The sequence below is a fragment of the Malania oleifera genome, chromosome 11, assembly GCF_029873635.1.
Source record: "Malania oleifera isolate guangnan ecotype guangnan chromosome 11, ASM2987363v1, whole genome shotgun sequence".
NCBI classification, from domain to species: domain Eukaryota; kingdom Viridiplantae; phylum Streptophyta; class Magnoliopsida; order Santalales; family Ximeniaceae; genus Malania; species Malania oleifera.
Window position 1 is genome coordinate 76,782,679 of NC_080427.1, and position 23,147 is coordinate 76,805,825.

Consider the following 23,147-nt stretch of genomic DNA (forward strand, 5'->3'; position numbering starts at 1 on the left):
ATATGAAATGTACTGTATATGTATAATTGCCCTAAATGTTCATGTTGCCACACAGTTGTACTTAGTTTATTTTCCCTTATTGAGAAGTGTCTCACCCCCGAATATAATTAATTTTTCAAGAGACCCTAAGAGACCGGCAAGTCATGGCCGCCGTTGATCTGATGGAGTTAGCCCACTAAGAGAGTAAGATTTTTGATCTAGAATCAGGAGATTTTTGTTGTATGATCCTAGGGTTATTTTGATGTTTTGGAGGTTGTATATAAATACAGTATTTCAATGATGTAGTAAACTCTGGTATTATGTTTTATGGTTGGAGGGTTGTGATTTTATACTTACTGCTGCTTAGGTTTCCGATGTGTTTGACAGGTGTCTCCCATACCCACAGGTTCTGGTTGACCATTTTATTTATTATGTTTCATTTTATATTAAGGAATTTGAGGTCGTTATAGTTTGGTATCAGAGCCTAGGATACTAGGTTCTGTAGACTCTAGAGTGTAGCAGTAATAATACTAGAGTATAGGATAAGGGGATTTGAGGTCTGGTTTTGTAGTCTAGATGCAAGAATTCCATGGTGGTTTGTGTGATTTTCTTGGGGTGACGATTTCAGGAAATTCATTGTAGACTATCATCGGGTTGGGTATCTAGGTTGCAGGATTGAACCTTTAATTAAGATAAGGAGAGATGAATTAATTAGGAGAATATATTATATGAGTTGAGTGATATGTATAGTGAAGGGGTTCCGAGTTAAGTTATTTGTTTTTTAGGATGGATCCTAGTGGAAATAGTGCCCATGCTAGTGGGAGTGAGGGTACTGGACCCTCAGCCGCTGCAGGTAGTGATTCAGATGCCGTTTTACACAGCGTGGCTCAGCAGGTTATGGTAGAAATTTCCAAGAGTTCGAAGGAAAAGGGTGGTCCATCGGCAGGCCATGATAGCTTGATCGAGAAGTTTATTAAGATGAGTCCTCTGACTATTTTAGGAGGGATAGATCCTACAGTCGCTGAAAACTGGGCGCAGGAGATAGAGAAAATATTTGCAGTCCTGCAGTGTTCAGAGGAGCAAAGGGTGCTGTTTGCCACCTATAGATTAACCGGGGAGGCTGAGAGATGGTGGTCGACGGTGAGATTATTAGAGTAGCAGAAGACTGTACCTATGGAGATGACGTGGGATCGGTTTAAAGAAATATTCTACGATATGTATTTTCCAGCCTCATCCAGGGAGGCTATGATTGAGGAGTTCCTAAATCTGAAGCAGGGATAGCTGTCAGTACAGCAGTACGTGGCGAAGTTCATCAAGCGATCTCGCTTCGCCCCATACATCATTCTAGATGAGGTGAAGAAGGTACAACAGTTTGAAAGAGGCCTGAGGAGAGAAATATACAAGCAGGTATCGATACTGAAGTTGCAGGACTTTGCCGAGCTGGTTGACCGAGCCACTATAACAGAAATTGGTGATTGGTTGGAGGCTGAGGAGTAGAGGCAGAAGAAGAGATCCACACCTTCTGGTTCCCAGCCGGGAGTCGGCCGTGCTTCATGGAAGATAGGTGGCTATTATAGCGACCGGAGATAGGAGACCAGGTTTCGCGGTTTCCAGGGTGTGCAGCCATCTCCAATTTGCCCATCTTACGAGAAAAGACACCTGAGAGAGTGTCGTGCCGGGCGAGGTGTCTGCTATAGGTGCGAGGAGCCAGGACATATGATGAGGGAGTGTTCAAGACAAATTGGTGCTGCTTCTACTCCTAGACTTGCTCGAGGAGGCTACCAGGGGCCACGTGGATGCCAGCAGAGGAATATGGCCCCAACCAGGGTTTTTGCTTTGACGCCGAGTGATGCTAAGATAGCCAGTGACATGGTGACAGGTATGATTAATATGTTTTCATTTAAAGTTACTAACTTTTTGATTCTGGTGCCACACACTCGTTAGTGTCCTTGAGGTGTGTTAAATTATGTAGGGCAGAAATGCAATCATTAGATGTTGAACTGTTAGTGGCTACACCGATCGGGTCAGCAGTGAGATGTAGTAGGATGCTCTGTGGTTGTCTAGTTGATGTTCAAGGGAGAATTTTTTCTGCTGATTTGGTGGTGCTGAATATGTATGGGTTTGACATCATCTTTGGCATGGATTGGCTAGCAGCTAATTCTGCTATTATAGACTGTCGTGTAAGGGAAGTGATATTCAGACCTCGAGGGAAACCAGAATTTAGATTTACAGGGTCACCGGTGCAATCTTAACCTCAGATGGTCTCAGTTGTTCAGGCAAGGAGGCTGCTCCAGAATGGCTGTGTGGGATTCGTGACTTTTGTGAAGGAAATGTTGAAAAATGAATTGAAGCTTATCAATACACTTGTGGTAAAAGAATTTATGGATGTATTCCTAGATGAATTACCAGGTTTGCTGCCTGATCGTGAAGTAGATTTTCCCATTGATCTACTTCTTGGTACAACGCTGATCTTTAAAGTACTATACCGAATGGCGCCAGCAGAGTTGGCAAAATTGAAAAATCAGTTGCAGGATTTGCTTGATAAGGGCTTCATACAACCTAGTGCATCTCTGTGGGGAGCTCTAGTGCTGTTTTTGAAAAAGAAGGATAGGTCTATGAGTATGTGCATAAACTATAGAGAAATTAATAAAGTGAGAATCAAGAACAAGTATCCTCTACCCCATATCGATGATTTGTTCGATCAGCTCCAGGGTACATGGGTATATTCTAAGATTAATCTCAGGTTAGGCTACCATTAGGTAAAGGTGAAAGCAGAAGATGTATCAAAGATGACCTTCAGGATTAGATATGAGCATTACGAATTCCTGGTTATGCCATTTGGTCTGATGAATGCTCCTGCGATATTTATGGATTTGATGAATAGGATTTTTCATCCATATTTAGATCATCTTGTGGTTATTTTTATTGATGCTGTACAGGTCTATTCGAGGAGCTATGAGGAGCACAAGATACATCTGTGGCAGGTTTTGTAGATGCTCAAGGAAAAGAAGTTGTATGTAAAATTTAGTAAATATGAATTATGGCTCGAGAAAGTTGTGTTTTTGGGGCATGTTATCTCAGGAGATGGAATTTCTGTAGATCCTAGTAAGATTGAGGCGGTAGTGAATTGGGCTAGACCGAGGAACGTCTAGGAGATCAAGAGTTTCTTGGGGTTAGCTGGTTATTATCGTCATTTCGTTGATGGGTTCTCAGATTTATCAAGACCTCTGACATGATTGACTAGAAAGAATGCTAGATTTGAGTGGGACAACAGCTGTGAGTAGAGTTTCTAGGAACTAAAACAGAGGTTAATCACAGTGCCTGTATTGATCATTCCGTCTGGGGCTGAAGGTTATACTATTTATAGTGATGCGTCCTTGAAGGGACGTGGCTGTGTACTGATGCAGCATGGCAGGGTAGTGGCATATGCATCCAGATAGTTGAAAGAATATGAAAAGAACTACCCTACCCATGACCTTGAAATGGCTGTAGTGGTACACGCATTGAAAATTTGGAGGCATTACCTATAAATGCAAGCAGTTCGAGATTTTCTTCAACCACAAGAGCTTAAAGTATTTCTTTACTCAGAAGGAAGTGAATATGAGGCAGAGAAGGTGGTTAGATTTGATTAAGGATTTTGACTGTACTATCAGTTACCACCTAGGGGAAGCAAATGTGGTAGCTGATGCACCGAGCAGGAAATCTGGGGAATTAGTGTTGGCAGCTATGGAGATTCAGCACCTGATCATGATGGATCTAGAGAGACTCGACATTGAATTGATAGAGAGTAATATTTTAGTATGTATTTCCAGCCTAGTGGTACAGCCTACTCTGCAGGAAAGAATTAAAGCCACCCAGGAAGAAGATCCATAATTGGTAGAGGTAATGGACAGAGTGCAGAGTGGTCAGGGAGAGGAATTCTGCATTTCAGATGACGGAGCTTTGCGGTTCTGATCCAAACTGTGTGTTCCTGCTGATGCTGACATTAGGACTATTTTAGAGAAGGCTCACAGATCTTTGTATGCTGTTCATCCCGGCAGTACGAAAATGTACAGGGATCTGTGAGAGTTTTACTAGTGGAGTGGTATGAAGAAGGAGATTGCCAAATATGTAGCCTAGTTCTTAATGTGCCAGCTGGTAAAAGCTGAGCACTAGAGGCCAACGGGTTAGTTTCAGCGACTATTTATCCTAGAGTAGAAGTGGGATCATATATCTATAGATTTTGCCTCAGGGCTGCCGTCGACATCCTATGGCCAGAATGCGATTTGGGTGATAGTAGACTGGTTGACTAAGTCTGCCCATTTTCTCCCTATCAAGATCAGCTATCCCCTCAGCTGTTTAGCAGAGATTTACGTCTAGGAGATAGTTCGTTCTCATTGGGTGCCAGTATCTATAGTGTCAGATCGAGACCCGCCTTTCACATCAAGGTTCTGGACAAGCTTACAAGAAGCTTTAGGGTCTCAACTATCTTTCAGCATGACATTCCATCCTCATTCAGACGGGCAGACTGAGAGGACGATAGAGATACTAGAAGATATGCTCCGAGCGTGTGTATTAGACTTTGGGGCTAGTTTGACTCAATTCATGCCGCTGGTAGAGTTCGCGTATAATAATAGTTACCAGTCTAGTATTGGCATGGCACCGTTTGAGGCACTGTATGGTAGGAGATGTAGATCTCCTTTATATTGGGACGAGATGGGTGAGCGGTGAGTTGTGGGGCTAGAGCTGGTACAGCAGGCGTACAATAAAATTTGACTCATCAGGGAAAGAATCAGTGCAGCTCAGAGTCGATAGAAGAGTTATGCCAAAAATCGCCGCAGGAGTTTGGAGTTCGATGTGGATAATCACGTATTTTTGAAGATAGATTCGTTAAAAGGAGTTATAAGGTTTGGTATGAAGGGTAAACTTAGCCCTAGGCTTATCGGTCCATTTAAGATTTTTGAGAAGGTGGGGCCGGTGGCCTATAGGCTAGCTTTGCCACCTATACTATCTAGGATGCACGACGTATTTCATGTATCTATGTTGAGGAAAAAATTTCCTAGATCCTTCTCATATTATCAGCTATAGTGAATTGGAGCTCAGTGATTCGCTAGTCTATGAGGAGGTGCTCGTGCAGATTCTGGACAGAAGAGAACAAGAACTATGTAATAAGAAGATTCCTCTGATAAAAGTTCTATGGAGGAATCATGCAATTGAAGAGACTTCTTGGGAGCTCGAGGAGCAGATTAGATAGAAATATCTGCAACTATTCCAAGAAATTTAAGTGTAATTAGAAAATGTGAGTAAAAATGTAATATTTCTTTTACAGGTACATGTAATTCTTTAATTAGTAAGTGGTATTTTAGTTTTGGGGGAAATTTTCTCTTGGTATATGTACTCTCTCAGGACTTGAAATGTGACCACGGTATTCCTCCGCCATAAGTGAGGGTAAGTAATAAAATAAGTAGACCATTTTGCCTAATAAGGGATGATGAATTATATAAATAGTAAATTTTGAGGACAAAATTTTATAAGGAAAGGAGAATGTGACAACCCGGATAAGAATGGTATTTAAAATAATAAAGAGGAAGGGAAATTATCAGAGGCCTCGTTGACAAACACAGGGAATTCGTCGATGAGGGCATAAGAGGGCCTCATCGACGAAGCCAAATTTCGTCGACGAGGAAATACTGAGAGAGGTTTTTGAGCAGTTTAAATTTTGTCGACGAGGAGTGGGTTTCGTTGACGAAATTATTAAAGGACTTGTCGATGAGATGATGTGGCTCGTCGACGAATCCAATCCTAAAAATATCAAAAACCCAAATTTTTACTTCAAAATTAAGAAACCTCTCACCCTCTCTCTCTCCCTTCGAATTCTCTCTCCTCTCTCTTCGATTCTGGCTTCGTCGCTCTCCGTATCGATGATCTGAGGCTACCACGACACTCCTGGAGAAGTTCTCTGCATATCAACCGGAGCTGATCGTTGATGGAACTCCATTAAAAATTATCCCTGAGTTGAGGTAAGGCTTTCTAAGCCAAATTTGGTCTGTGGTAGTTATAGGAAATGATATACACGTGAAAATGCTTAATTTTAATACTGGGAGTTTTCATTTTCAGGGTAGTGATTAGGAAATCCTACGGGTGTTAGACTAGGATATTTTGGGGGCTTTCTCAGTAGCCAGGTAAGGGAATAAATTAAAGCAGTTATTTTCCATACAAATTATTATTATTTATGAGTAAATTTGTTTTTAGAAAAGCATACATTATATCTGTATATTACGAAGGAATTGCACATTTGGGAAAATACTGCTAATATGTTGAAATGAATATGTTTGTATAAGATGTCAAAAACAATGATTGTAGAATACAATGTACGATTTTATACAGCAAATGTGTGGCATGAATATTATTTTACGTGGAAAATATCATGATATGACAATGATATGAACGAAGTATGTTTTGAGAAATTATGAAAGAATACAGTACATTATGATGTTGAAAATACATGATAAATTGATTATTTTCAGAATGATATACATATGTGAAATGATTTTGGCGCGAGGCCGTATTTATTTATGATTTCGGTGCAAGGCCGTATTTATGTATGATTTCAGCGCGAGACCGTATTTATGTACGATTTCGGCGCAAGACCGTATTTATGTATGATTTCAGCACGAGGCCGTATTTATGAAATTTCGTTGCGAGGCCGTCTTTATGAAATTATGAAAGATACTATATTATATGTTATCAGAACCCAGATGTTAGTTTAGTTCAGTTCAGGAGTACGGTACCGTAACCTATAGATAAGATATCTATGATCAGATTGGTGCTAACCACCCCATGAAGGGGTGGGAGATGGATAGTCGATGTGGCTTTCAATAGAGTGTGGACGTCCACCTGGCAGTCCAGACCAGGGTGTGGCGGGCCCATCATACTTACACACATTTTTGATTCGGCAGTGGTCGGCTAGCCATTGTCGGGTCCCGCCTTCAGGCAGCACAACCCGTTATGGGGGGTAATACATGACATTAGCTAGCTATTCATCTTGGGTATGTTTCCAGTATTATCAGTTATAACAAATGTTTTATGTACGATATGATTTCTTACCAAATATGAAAATATATGATTATTCAGTACGATATGATGAATGTTTACAGAGATATGAAATGTACTATATATGTATAACTACCTTAAATGTGCATGTTGCCACACAACTATATTTAGTTTATTTTCCCTTACTGAGAAGTGTCTCACTCCCGAATATAATTAATTTTTCAGGAGACCCTGAGAGACCAGCGGGTCATGGGCGCCATTGATCTTATTGAGTTACCCCATTAGGAGGGTAAGATTTTGATCTAGGATCAAGAGATTTTTGTTGTATGATCCTAGGGTTATTTTGATGTTTTGGAGGTTGTATATAAATACAGTATTTCAATGATGTAGTAAATTCTGGTATTATGTTTTATGGTTGGAGGGTTGTGATTTTATGCTTATTGTTGCTTAGGTTTACGCTGTGTTTGACAGGTGTCTCCGATACCTACGAGTTTGGGTTGACCATTTTATATATTATGTTTCATTATATATTGAGGAATTTGAGGTCGTTACAGAGATACTGGATTTTTTGAAATATTTATGGCACTTGTGTTGTCACATTTTATTGGAATAGTTTGATATTGAATCTTGAAATCTTTTAGTTGTTGTTTCATATACAATGTTTGGGCACAGCAACTCCCTGCGCTATGTATTCTTCTTCTACTGTGGATAATGCAACAAAGTTTTGTTTCTTTGAAGACTAGGAGACTAAAGAGTGTCCTAGAAAATGACACATTCCACTTGTGCTTTTTCTATCTATCTTGCATCCAGTAAAGTCTGCATTGGAATAACTTATCATTTCAAATTCAGTTCCCTTTGGATACCATAAACCTAGTTCAAGTGTGCCTAGTAGATATCTAAGGATTCTTTTAACCGCTTATTGGTGTGATTCCTTAGGAGTCGATTGGAACCCAGCACACATACATATGATAAACATAATATCTTGTCTACTTGCTGTTAAGTAAAGTAAGCTTCATGTCATGCCCTGGTAATGCTTGGTATCTACTTGTTTCCTTTTTTCATCCTTGTCAAGACTAGTTGAAGTGCTCATGGGAGTTCCTATAGGCTTACTTTCTTCCATATCAAACTTCTTTAACATGTCTTTAATATATTTAGTTTGATTTATGAAAGTTTTATTTTTTGCTTGTTTGATTTGTAATCCTAGAAAGTAATTTAACTCTCCCATCATGCTCATCTCAAACTCTTTTTGCATAGACTTAACAAATTCATTACACAAATCCTCGTGAGTTGCTCCAAAAATAATATCATCAACATAAATTTGTACTATAAGCGTGTCTTTATTTTTGGTTTTTATAAATAAAGTACTATCTAACTTTCATGTTGGAAAATTGTTTTGAATTAGGAACTTGCTTAGCCTTTCATACCAAGCTCTAGAAGCTTACTTTAGTCCATATAAAGCTTTTGTTAACTTAAATACATGATCTGGACTTTTTGAATTTTCAAAACATGGAGGTTGTTTTACATATAATTCTTCATTTATATATCCATTTACTAAAGCACTTTTTACATCCATTTGGTATAATTTGAAGTCCTTATAGGCTGCATAAGCTAGGAGCATCCTAGTTGCTTCTATTCTTGCTATGGGGGCAAAGGTTTCATTGTAATCAATACCTTCTTTTGATTGTTGGCCTAATAAGGCTTACAATTCTTATTTTGATGATAACAAATCAATGATATATTTAATATGTTTCAAGTAAAATTTTTTCAGGAAAGTAACAAAACTCAAGTGCATAAAGAATTTTATGGATTACAAAGAATCCTTGACGAACACAAAGTAAAGCTTATGGATTATAAAGAGCATGAAGAACAAAGTTATATTGTGAAAAGCACAAAAAAAAGATTGAAACCACAAAGATGATGGAAGAACAAGATTGAAGACTAAAGAATTATATTTTTTTTCAAGGATGTAAGTACTTCAAAGTTAATCTCAAGTATAAAGTGGTTTGAAGCTCATAGAAATTCAAAAATATATTTTTATAGATATACTCTAAAGAATATCTTTATAATCAATAAAAAGAAAGGGTTTGAGAAAAGGAAATTTTTTGAAATAATGAAGAGCCAAGCGACTGCCATAAAGAGGCAGGCGACTGCCAAATTAAATAGAAGGTTTTTTCAAAAAGTTAATAGCTAGACAGGCGACTACCTAAACCTGTCAGGCGCCTGCGTGAACAAGCCAGGCGACTGCCTTGGTTTTGGCAGGCGACTGCCAGCATTGTGTGTTGAGAGGTTGTTCTGTGACAAGCGACTGCCAAGTCATGGCAGGCGACTGCCACTCGAACGTTAGCATTAAATCTCTCAAAGGGAAGATTTTTTGAACCACGTTTTTGAACATATTTATTTTAAAATACTTGGAAATGATTTTTAGGAATCTTTGGAAATAATGGATGGCTTCTAAAACATCTATAAATAGTCAAAATCTTCAAAGGTTTGAAATTGTGATTATTATTGAAGCAATATTCAAAGGTTTTTGAAACCAAGCAGTCTTCAAAGGTTTTCAGATCCAGCAACCTTCAAAGTTTTAGATCAAACAACTTTCAAAGGTTTTTAGATCAAGCGATTTTCAAGTATTCAAAATTCTCAAAGGATCTAAAACACTCTTGTGTTCAAAATATTGCTATTGATTTATACTTTGAAGCAAAGTTTTCAAAATTCATAATCATTCATTTTCTTTGAAAATTATTTGGTAATTCATACTAAGTATTGAGCTTCAAATTTTTTATATTTGAATTACCTTGAAGTATCATTGTGCTGATTATTGTACAAATCTACTCTGTCGTGAGAGTTTTTCTTTTGTACACAAAAATTCTTTATCTTGATTTTTAGATGATTTAAAGTTGTTGAATTATTGGACCAAACGAGGGATTATTGTTTGGAGAGGCAGGCTCTAACCTAGTAGAACGAGTGGTTGTAAAAAGGTGTTGTTCCACCTGGTAACGGAACTGAAATAGTGAAACCCATTGGTATTTTGCCAAGGGCGAGGACATAGGCTGTGTTGAAGCCGAACCTCATAAAAATTCTTGTCTCTTTCTGTCTACTTTACTTTATATTCTTTACTTATTATTGTGGTATGTTTTAAAAGTGCAGGTTGCAGATTTTAAGTGAGAAAGAAACAAAGATACTTGACATTTTAGAAAGTACATTTTGATTAACCGTTTGCAGAAATCCAAAAAGGGAGTACGTTGGTTAATCTGCGGAAATCTTGATCAAGAGAGGTGTATTCTAAAGTCTTATAGGGAAATCAACTAAAGATCTAGTATTCTTGGTTGAGTGATTGAATTACTTTGATTTCATTAATTGACTTGAGAATTTAAATTTAAGTATTTTTAAGTGTGGTTATCATTTATATCTTTTGTTTTTCTATGTATTAAAATCAAAAGCTTAAAATTCGTTAAAATTCAAAAGAATCCAATTCACCGCCCCTCTTAGGAAGCTATTCCATATTTCATTGATTATAACCTTGTGCTACTAGCCTAACTTTATTTCTTATAACTATCCCATGTTCATCCTTTTTATTTCTAAACACCCATTTAGTTCCTATGATTGATTTGTCTTTGGGTTTAGGTATAAGTTCCCACACTTGGCTTCTTTCAAATTGATTTAGTTCCTCTTGCATAGCTATAATCCAAGAGTCATCTTTTAAGGCTTCTTCAATATTCTTGGGTTCATCTCAAGATAAAAAGGCATAATGGTTGCAAATATTTTTCAATGAGGCTCGAGTGGTTATACCTTTTGAAGTTTCTCCAAGTATTTGTTCTTTTGGATGAATTTTAGCATATCTCTATTCTCTAGGTAGTTCTTGATTTTCTACAATGTTCTCATTTGAAGTCTCATTATTATTTTCTTCCTTTATTTCAAGATCTTCTTCTTTTTGTGGAATATCTTCTTTTTCATCATTCTTAATTTTATTTTCATAATTGTTTGATTCATCAGATGTTATGTGTATTGATTCAAAGATAGTAAGAATTCTTCTATTATAAACCCGATAGGCTTTGTTATTTGTAAAGTAGCTTAAAAAGATACCTTCATTAGATTTTGCATCAAACTTTCCTAAATCATCTTTAGTGTTAAGGATAAAACATTTGCATCCAAATACATGAAAGTAAGAGATATTAGGTTTTCTTCCTTTCCATAGTTCATACGGTGTTTTGTCCATACTTGATCTTATAGATACCCTATTTACAATATAACATGCTGTATTTATAGCTTCAGCCCAAAAATATTTAGGTAGGTTATTTTCGTTTATCATTGTTCTTGCCATTTCTTGTAGGGTTCTATTTTTTCTTTCTACAACTCCATTTTTTTGTGGAGTTCTAGGTGCTGAGAAATTATGATTTATTCCATATTCATTACAAAATTTATCAACCTCTTTGCTTCTAAACTCCCTACCTTGATCACTTTTAAAACTTGTTATATTATAGCCATCTTCATTTTGTAATTTCTTACATAAGGTGATTAGCACATCACAAGCTTCATCTTTATTTGTTAGGAATAATACCCAAGTGAATCTTGAATAATCATCCACTATTACAAAAGCATATTATTTTCCTTCTAGGCTTAAGGTTCTAGTTGGACCGAATAGGTCTAGGTGTAATAGTTCTAGGGGTCTTTTAGTAGATATATACTTTTTTCTTTTTAAACCTTGTTTTAACTTGCTTTCCCTTTTGGCATGCGTCACACATCTTGTCTTTTATGAATTTGGTATTTGGTAATCCTTTTACAAGATTTTTCTTTGATAATTTGGATAATAAGTCCATGCTAGCATGTCCTAACTTCCTATGCCATAGCCAACTTATTTCATTCATGGTTGCCAAACAAGTTACGTTTTGATTCATTAGATTCTCAAAGTTTATACAATAAACAATATTTATCCTAAAAGCTATAAACAAGATTTTATTTTCTTTGGGATTCTGAGTAACACATTTTTCTTTCTTAAAGGTTATTTCAAACCCTTTGTCACTCAATTGGCCAATGCTTAAAAGATTGTGTTTTAAGCCTTCTACTAATAATACATTATCAATAGTAATAGAAGGTTCTTTACCTATTCTCCCGATGCCAATGATCTTACCTTTGGCATTATCGCCGAAGGTGACATATCCTCCATCTTTTTGTTTTAGAGAGGAAAACTTGGTCTTATCGCCGGTCATGTGTCTTGAACACCGGTGGTCCAAGTACCACTTGTACGTTGATGATGTTGTCCTAAAACATACCTACAATGGAGGATTCATTGTGTTAGTATTTGGAACCCAAATCCTTTTAACTTTCTTTGTTTTGTTGTTAGTTCCATTATTAACTTTCCATTCTCCTTGTACTTTAACATACTTCCTTTTTAGTGGGCAATCAAACATTAGGTGACCTTTAGTCTTGCACATATAGCAAGTAGTGTGTTCATGTTTGTTGTTTGAGGAAGTGCTAGCATAGTGCTTGACTTCCTTGACGAAGTATCCCATGTATAATTTCTTATTCTTTTTATTTGTTTAACCATTGTAACCTATTCCTTCTTTATTCCCATGTAGCCTTTGCTGCCCAATCATTTTTTCAAATTTATCTTTACCTTTTGTAAAATTATATATAATTTTTTCTTTATCCTCTACTGATTTTTTTAGTTCATTTATTTCTAGGTCCTTTCTATTCAAGTTTTCTTTATGAGTTTTGCCTAATTCCTGAGTTACTTTACTTACTTCCTCCTCTAACTTCTCAATACAAGAATCTTTTTCTTTTTCAATGGTTTTGAATGATTCAAGTTGCTTCAATAGTTCTTTATTTTGATCCTTCAAGATTATATTTCTTTTGGAAATTTTTTTGAATCCTTTATGTAAGGAAAATAATTCAGCTTGTAATTCTTTGTATCAGGGCATACTATCACATGACTCGTCACAAGATTCATTGCAAGATTCTGTTGAAGAGTAGTAGGAATTTACCTCTTTATCATTCACCATGAAGCATACGTTTGCCATCTCTTGTCCACTTGATTCGTTTTCCGTTTTGTTGGAGCTTGAGTCATCCCAAGTAGCCTTCATAGCTTCCTTCTTTTTCTTCTTGTCTTTCTTGAGCAATGAGCGATCTAGTTTGATATGTCCTGGTTTCTTACAGTGATAGCATGTAGGGGGTTCACTTTTACTTTTATTTTCTTTTCTACTTGATTCTCCTTTTTCAGTTTTTCTTTTGTTGAACTTTATAGGAAATCTTTTATTCCTTCTATAAAACTTTCCTAGTTTCTTAGTGATGAATGCTAATTCATATTGATCTAAGTCACTTGTTTCACTTTCTTCTTCACTTGAGCTGTGGCTTGATGCTTTTAGTGCAAAAGATTTCTTATGCTTTGGTTCAGGATTTCTTTCTTTTAGAGCCATTTCATAGGTAAGGAGTGAACCTATGAGTTCATCTAAGGAGGTGGTCTTAAGGTTTCTTCCTTCGGTAATTTCTGTAGCCTTAGGTTCCCATATGGAGGGAAGGCCTCTCAAAATTTTCCTAATCATTTCGTAGGTGGTATAAGTTTTTCCTAAGGCACTTAAGGAATTGATTATGTGGGTGAATCTTGTGTACATACTTGATATGGTTTCATCTTGATTCATCTTGAATGCTTCATATTCACTTGTTAATATGTCTATCCTATTGTCCCTAATATCAATAGTGTTGACCTTATTGGTCACGCTCGGTTTTGATAACGACAAATACTCATGTATTTAATGAATATCTAGTTCATGTGCAGGTCTATATTAGCAGATATATTAATGGCACGTGAAAGCTTAAAGCTGGAAGACCCAATTCATATTGTACTTTATTTCATGTTGTATTTAATTCATATGCAATTGTTTTGTAATAGTAAAATAGGTCTTTGGTTTGTAATAAGCTCACACACATCACATGCATGATAATACGTAAGCTCAAACAAACCATAAATGAAATATGACCTTAGAAAGACCTTAGGGTTTTCCCTTCGGTCGACCAACACCGGACTTTTTCGATGTATTCAAAATTGGACCCCAAGTGACCTTAGGACACTCACTTTTGCACTTACATGTATTAGGCACTTGAATTGTATTTATATGCTTCGAAACGAGACCGAAATGCACACTTGGTGCACTTTCGGTCGATCGGCCAAGGCAGTTCATTTTGCCCTGGTCGATCGAAACAGGCTTGGGTCAACTGTTGACCAAGGTATTGGTCGACCGAACCATTTTAGTTTAAAACTCCTGGTCGACGGAAACCCTTTCTAGTCAAAGTTTGACTACTTGGTCGACCGAGCCAGTGTAGTTCAAAACTTTTGGTCGACCGAAACCCTCTCTGGTCAACAATTGATCACCTGGTCGACCGAGAAATTTTTTACTACAACTACCTGGTCGACCGAGGGTCCTTGGGAGAAATCTCAATGGTCTGGTCGACCGAACCAGCTAGTTCAAAGTGGCCTGGTGGACTGAACCTCGAAAAATTGGGAAATCGTCTTCTCCTGGTCGACTGACCACTAAGTTCAAAATTCCCCTGGTTGACCGAACCATTTGAGACTTGGTCGACCAAAACATTTCTGGTGGACCAAAACATTTCTGGTCGACCGAACCTCTCGGGTTGCCCTAATTTTTACCGCAGTTAAATATTTTTTAAACAGGGTTAAAATATTTAAAAGGTCATTAAACTTTCCTAATTATTCCCAGTAGGTCCTTAATGGTTATATTTCAAGGGGTGTCTATAAATACCCTCTCATTTGGGATAATTAGAAATGGGATTAAAAATATTGATTAAGAGAAATTCTCTAAAAATCCCAAATCGTATAATACTCATATCCAATCCCCATTCACTCATGCTTACCTTCTTCGATTTTTAAATCCTCTGTAAGTTGATTGAGTGTTTATATTTAATAGGTTTGCTCTCCCATTCATATTTGATTGATTTATTTTCATTGAGAGCTAAACCTAAGTATTCTTAGGAGACTTTGTTAATAAGTCTATCCTAAGAAGACTTTGATAGATCTTCTAAGATTTGCACCTTCATTGCAATATCTTAAGAAGATTGTGTTCATTTTTGGTTGCAAAATATTTTCAAAATACTTTCAAATATCTAGTGTGCTTTGTCTTGACAAATCTTTAAAGAAATATTTGTTTGTGTGAGAAAAATCTTTGTTGCAATATTCATTGATTTATATCTCTAGTTGAATACAAAGATTAAACTCTTTTTGCAAACCAAACTTATACATTGCTAGTATCTTTGTGTGACATCTTGCCTGAATATCTAGTGATACAAAGATTGCTTGTTTGTCACTCTCACGTACGCATTACACAGATAGAAAATACCTTTGAGAGTTGAACCATTTAGACCACATTGAGCTTACATATTGAATCATATTGTGGTGTATGTTATTGCGCGCATTTGGGTACATATCTACTTTACGCGAAAACACAATCACTGTACCATCTGATTATATACACATTCATTTTATATCCAGGCATGGGCCTGAAGAGGGAGACTAGCCCTAGAATAGTCCCAGATTTGCTTAGAACCAGTTAGGAAAGCTAGGTGCGTCGTCCTGTTAAGGCGTGTAGGTTGAGGTCAGCCCCGCTAATTGACCTGGTTAAGGTTGATGTCAGCCCTATGCCAATTGACCTGGTTGTAAACGATGCCGCTCCACCCTTAAGTGAGCAATTTTCCTCTAGCTTGCGAGCTAGAGGCGGGGACGCAGGCACAGTTGGCCGAACCCCGATAACATATTGTGTGTTTATTTACATTTCTGCATTTTATATTTACCTATGTTATTATGTGAATGATGCGCTTAATTTAAATTTCCACATATCTTATATATCTACGCATTTGGAATTATAAAGACCGACCCTAGGTTGTTTTATATAGGTATTTTTTTTAACCTAGGTGATAAATTTAAAAATTCCAATTCACCCCCCCCCCCTCTTGGGAATACACCAATTCTAACAAATAGTTCCTTCATATATAACTTCTAATTTGTCCTATATTTATTTAGTCGTTTTACAAGCCATGACCCTATTGAATTCGTTAGCATCTAAAGCACAATACAAAGCATTTATAGCACTTGAGTTTATTTGAAGCATTTAATAATCTGAATCGATCATATCCTTTTTCTCTTTTGAAATTTGTTTTCCATTTGCTATCTTGGTGGGAAGAATGTCTCCATCCATAGCTACTTCCCATGCTTTCCAATCCATGTGTTGGAGGTATATTTGCATTCTCTTTTTCCAAAAGGTGTAGTTGTGTCCACAAAAAATTGGTGGAGGAGTTGAGGATTGGCCTTCTCCAAAAGGAGCTACTCCTATGTTTGTCATTTAGATCTTTTTATAGTTTCTTGTTAGGAATTTGCTATAACTAAGAATTAGGATAGCTTCCCAAGAGGGGGGGGGGGTGAATTGGATATTTAAAATTATTTCAATTTTAATTCTTTGTTTTATATCAACAATCATAACAAGTAAATACAAAGACAATTCAACCACAACCAATCAACAAGATAATCAAAATCTTGTTATTTGTATCAATAGCCCTCTAATAAATTGTAAAGCATGTTGAATTAATGTAAGCCTTGTATTTATTCCAACCTCACAATTCTGCTTCGTGTTTAGTTTTTAAACAAACGTTCAGATTAATAAGTTTAGGATGATCAACCAACGTAGTCCCTTTCGATTTTTACAATCAATGCTGATCAAGCCAAAACAAATTATCCTCTGGTCTATTTAACAACCATACACTTAGAATTAACAATTTAAAGCATACACGCAGGTTGTAAGTACTGCTGAAAAATAAAGAGTAAGGAAGAAAAGAGAGACACAAGGTTTTACGAGGTTCGTCTTATACCCAGCCTACGTCATCGCCTTTGGCAAACCACCAAAGGATTCACTAGTTTAGTTCCGTTGACGGGTGGAACAATACCGATTACAATCATTCCTTCCTTTAGGCTAGAGCCTGCCTCTCCAAATGATATTCCCTCGTTTGGTCCAACGATTCTACAACCTTGAATCGTCTATAGACAAGGACCAAGATAGAGAAAATTTTGTGTACAAGAAAACACTCTCACCGCATAGTAGGTTAGTACAACATTCAGCACAAATATACTTCAAAGTAATTCAAATATAAAAGAATTTGAAGCTCAATACCGAATTTAGATCACCAAATATCTTCCAAGTATTGAAATATTTAGAATTTGAAAGCTTTATTTTAGAGTTTGAATCAGTAGTGACTGAGTATTTGGAGTTGGATGAACACAAGAGAGTTTGAGAGCTTTGTAGAGAACTTTGATTGCTGGAAATTTCTTGGTGTTTTAAAATCTTTGAAGTTTGGGGCTATTTATAGATGTTATAAAAGTAATTCCTTACCCCCAAAGTTTCCTTGAAGTAATCCCCAAAAAATTCATTTAAAAAATCTTTTCGTGGGAAATTTTTAAACCAACGTTCGAGTGGCAGTCGCCTGCCACGACCTGGCAGTCGCCTATCATAGAAGAAACTTAAAACACTGAACATTGACAGTCGCCTGCCAAAACCCAGGCAGTCGCCTGACATGACCACCTAGGTGCATGGCTATGTTTAGGCAGTCACCTAGTACCTTACTGCCTCTTTGAAAATTATTCATTTAAATTGGGTAGTCACCTTCCACATGAAGATGGTCACCTGGCCCTTCTGTTTTTTAAAAAAAAACTTTTCTTTTTAAAACCTTCTTTTCTTTGATCTGAAAAAATACTTTAGGGTTTAAAAAAATATATATATTTCTAAGTTTCTTTTGATTTTATGAGAGTTTCAATTCAGTTTATACTTGAAATTAACTTGAAGTACTTACATACAAACATCCTTAAAACTTTATTCCTTTGATCTTCAAGTAAGTCCTTGTTCTTCTATCATCTTTGAGTTTTTGATCTTTTCTTTGAGCTTTCATCAAGTTATCTTTTAATCCTTATGCTCTTCAAGATCTTTTTTTGATCCATAAACTTTATCATCCTTTTGAGCTTTGTCACTACCTTTAAGCTTTGCATTTTTCCTGAAAAACTTTCACTTAAATCATATTAAACACATCATGATTTGTTATTATCAAAATAAGAATTGTAAGCCTTGTTAGGCCAACAATATGTATGAATGTATGTATACCAGATATTATACAGAATATGAATTTTTATAGTATGTGTGGCCTGAGTTTATATTACTTGATGAAGAGTTTTATACATTTCTTTTAGTATATCAAGTTATACAACATATACAGATATAATCTAATATTACATAGACAAATACACGTTTATTTACATTTTTATTCAAATAATTATATATATAGATGTATGTATATATGTATACAGATGTTTATTCAGATTAGTATGAATAGTATTTATAGAATGCCATGTTTTTCCTAAATGCCATAATACACAGTTTATACAGACAGTTTATAAAGAAAGATTATACAATTACTTAGATATTACAGTATTTACAGTACAAAATTATAGCGTTATGATTATTTTGGAAACATGATGAAAACAGCAAAGATATATATATATATATATATATATATACATAAATGTACTTATATAGTATCAGATCCCTATGGAAATATACAGATACAGTTTACAGAGCACGGTACCATTGCTATATACAGATAAAGTGCAACCATATATCTCAGATAGTGTGTGGGTGCCGTCTAACCGTTCTTGGAGAGGATGCAGCTCCCTAGTATGCTGGGTTGAAGGGGCCAGTTAGATGAGGTAGCAGCCAGTCCCAAACTTAGGAGTAAATGCAATTTGGCCGGGCTGAGGTTGTGTAAAGTATGATGACTTACTTGGAGGGCCGACCAGGTTATGTCCCGCCTACGGGCTCCACAACCCTATCATGAGGGGTCAAATCATGACATATAGAATCTCAGGGAAAGAGCACAGTTATGTATATGTATACAGTTTTACGACTTTTGTCGTATATAGTACGATATAGCAATATGAATGATAGAAAGTTTAGATGATACAAATGTTTTAAGTTACTATGCATGTGTTTTACAGATTTACTAGATTATGTAGTTTTATATATTAACGTTATAGTTTTACGACTTGGTCGCCATACACTAGTAATAACATATTTCCACTTACTGAGCATTGTCTCACCCTATTACTTTACCATTTTTTAGGTGAGCTAGCTAGGCGAGCAGAGAACGCTCGCATATAGAGTGACTACTTTGTTGCCCTAGTTGTAGGGTAAGTTTTGCACATTGATGTATTTTTGAGATAGATGATATCGAAGGGAAATGTTTTATGGTTATAGTCTGTATGTACAAAATTTTAGTATTGTATAATATATGTGGTTGTATGAATTATATTTCTGCTGTTTAGGTATGGTTATATAGATACAAAAAGAAAAAAATTAAGTAATTTTGAGGATGTTACAAGTCCACTAGACAAGTTTCTTTCCGGGAGGAACAAAACCATTGCACACTCCTTCAATAGGCTAGAGCAACACCTCTCCAAGCGATACCCCATGCTTGGGCAATGATCCAACAATCTGGAATCATCAAGAAACAAGAAACAAAAGCTGCATACAATAACGCTTTCACACAAAGCAGATTAGTACAAATTCAAACACTATGCACTTCAAAATTTAAATATCAAAGTGAAATAAGATAACACTCAAGATTATATTTCACTAGAGGTTCTTTAGGAAATGAGAAAACTCAGTTGCAAAATAGAACTGTGGGCTTTTGATCAACAACAATTCAGTAGAATTCTCCTAGCAAGAATTTGAGCAAAAGTAAGCTTTGTGAGAGATTGAAAGTAGAATGCTTGATTGCTTGATTTGTATACTTGGTTATTTGATTCCTTGGGTTAAAGAAGTATTTATAGACTTTTTAGGATGAGTTTCCTTTTTTCCCACATTACTTGGAGTGTCCACCAAGTTTTTATAACGTTAAGATTTGAACATCTAATTTTTAAAATTTTCCCGTTAAAGTTCAAAATTTAAATTCCCATAGGGTCAGTCGACTGGGTTACTCGACTGGGTCAATTTTGTATAGGTTAGTCAGTTGGACAAGCAACTGGCATCATTTTGTTTAAAAAGACCCTTTGTCAGTTGGCTAGACAAACCCTTTGTCAGTTGGCCGACTGAACACACTTCAATCTGGTCAGTCGACTGAACAGATTAATTAATCATTGTGATTTCTCAATCGGTTGAGCAAATAAAGCTTGTTTAGGTCAGTCGACTGAGTAGTTCATCTTTTCAAAAACTTTCATTTTTTAAGATTTTAAACCCTTGTTATTTGAAAAACTCAATTTTGACTTTTCAAAATCATTTTCCAGAGTTTTCAAAAACTTGTCTCTAAGTCTTAATTGCATCCTAAAGAGTTTCAAAGAATTTCGTAAGATATTTAAACATGAAGTACTTATATAAAGACTTCACAGTACTTTGACATTCTAAACACTTAAGTCTTCATGCTTGCTTTGGCTCCATCTTGTCTTCAAGATTTAATATACTTTGAGCTTTCTCTTTAATATCCATGCTCTTATATTCTTCAAGCTTTAATAAATTGTCTTGGAATCCATGCCTTAAGCTTTATTTGATCATCATTCTTTGAAGTATAAGCTTTCAATGGATCCTTGTGAACACTTGACCTTGCTTTATCATAGTTGAGTCCTGAAATGTCATCACTTAACCAAATATGTTAAGTTCCTCTTACTCTTTATCATCAAAACAAGATTTTAAGTCTTGTAAAGCCAACAATCTCCCCCCTATTTGATGATGACAAACAAGGAGCGAAAATTTGAGTGAGCCTTAAAAGGACTCCCCCTTACAATAAGCATCATCTTAACAATATTTGTAATATCAAGGTCAGTTTCAATATTAATTTCAGTAGTATGCTTATATATCAAAATTACATCATTCAAGATCAACATCAACATTCAAGTTCAAATACTTCTCCCCCAAATTAACAACATCAAGATCAATTTTTGCTCAAAACTTCTCCCTCTTTTGACATCAATGAAAAATAGTTAGATATAAAAAATGATTAAGTTCAAATAAAATCACATTTTGAGCATGCATATGAACATGTGAACAAGTATATCATATGAACACACAATTCCCAATATATTGCAATGTAGTGTGCTTCAATAGTCAAATAGTCATGCATATTTCATATTTGTAATTCATATAGCATATGTGTTATATCATCTTTAAGTTCACAATCAAGCATATGTTGCACAACATTCATATTAGCTAAAATTCATCATGCATATTTCATATTTGTCATATATAGTTCATCTTTGCTTTCAGCATCCTTTCCCTATTTGACATTAATTCATGATACCAATTTATTTATTTTACGATACCAATTGAAAATTAGGGAAAATCATAATACAAGCAATAAGTTATAAGACTCCCCTTGAATTTAATACATTCATATTTGATACCAATTATTCTTTTAAGTTTATCATCTCAAGCTTCAAATATTGATTTATATCATGTATATGCTCATGGATACTAATATCAAGAGTAATACCAATATCATGTCAATATCATCAATATCATAACATGCTCATGGATATAATTATGTTGTCATGCTCAAATTTTTAATATATAGTGAGTCATAAATCATCAATATAAGTCAAATCATTTTCATGTCTTTGGCATTATCAAGATATCAGTATGTAAGAATGTAATATATCGACATAGCAGATAAGCAGGGAGCATATCATTATCATTTGCATTGTACTACAATTTTGCTCAAGTGTTTCTTATTCTCAAATATCTTTTGTTAATTAAAAACTCATGCAATAAGCTCAGATATTCTTACTTTTGAGCTCATATAAATTCCTAAAATTCATTTTAATACTTTCTAAGTTAAGCCTTGTATGATTCATTCATTGATTGAGACCAACAATATTATTTTCATTTGTCAAAAACTCATCTTTGAGATTTTTCCTCATTTCATCTTGGTACCCATATTTTCTCGGGCCCAGACGGTTTAACAAGAGAAATTTCTTTTACTCTCCAAACTTGTTTAGTTTTCACGCCCTTTCTTTTTAATGAATATTCAAGCTTTATATGTCCCTTCTTCTTACATAGGAAGCATGTGGTGTGAGTATAGGCATTAGGAAGTGCTAACATAATCTTTAGAGGCTTTTGCAAAGTACCCAATATAAAGGTTCTTTCTCCTTGTATTCTCTACTCCATTAAACCCTATGCCTTCTTTATTTAAAGACATTCTTTGAGATCCAATCATTTTGTCGAAATTTTATTTTCCTCTAGTAAAATTATAAATGATTTTGGCTTGATCCTCATTTTTCTTCTAAAGATAATTTATTTTAGAATTTTCTACATTTTTACCCTTTTCTTGGTTTTGAGATATCTTAGTAATTTTATTTTCTAATTCAAAAATATATATGTCTTTTTCTTTATTCATAGAAGTTTGGACTTTAGATTCTCTAGATCCTTTATTATCTTCTCATTCTTGCTTTCTAGTCTTTGGATTTTTAAATCTTTTTCACTTTTAGCAGGTTTTAAAGATTCCAGTTCTTTCATAACTCCTTCATTCTTATTTTTCAATGATGTGTATTGTTTAGTCACATTAACTAACATCTTATGCACCTTGAATAAATCATTTTGAAGTTCTTCATAAGAAGGCATACACTCATCATTGGATTCTTTTGCTGAATGATCACAAGAACTATTAAAGGATTTAGATGAGGAACTTTCCTCATCGTCCCAAGCCATATAGCAAGTATAAGCAACCTCTTGGTCACTTGATTCATTTTCTGAACTACTAGTACTTAGATTGTCCCATATAGTGGCCTTCATAGCCTTTTTCTTTTTCTTTTTAGAATCTTTCTTAAGTTTTGGACAATCCAATTTTAGGTGTTCAACTTTCTTGCAATTATAGTTCTTTCTTCTTAGTTTCTTCCTCATCTAAACTTGAGTTTTGGATTTTTCTTTAGAATTTATTTTTCTTTCTTAGTATTTGTCGCAAGTAGGCTTGTTAGTTTTGTGTTGGTTTCGGGCCTCTGTTAAAGACCAGTTGGGCCAGTCATGCTTTAAGCAGACCTAGAAGCCTTGGCCTAATTCAGCCCATGCATATTCCATATTTCATCTAGTAGTTATGTAGAAAGAATCTTT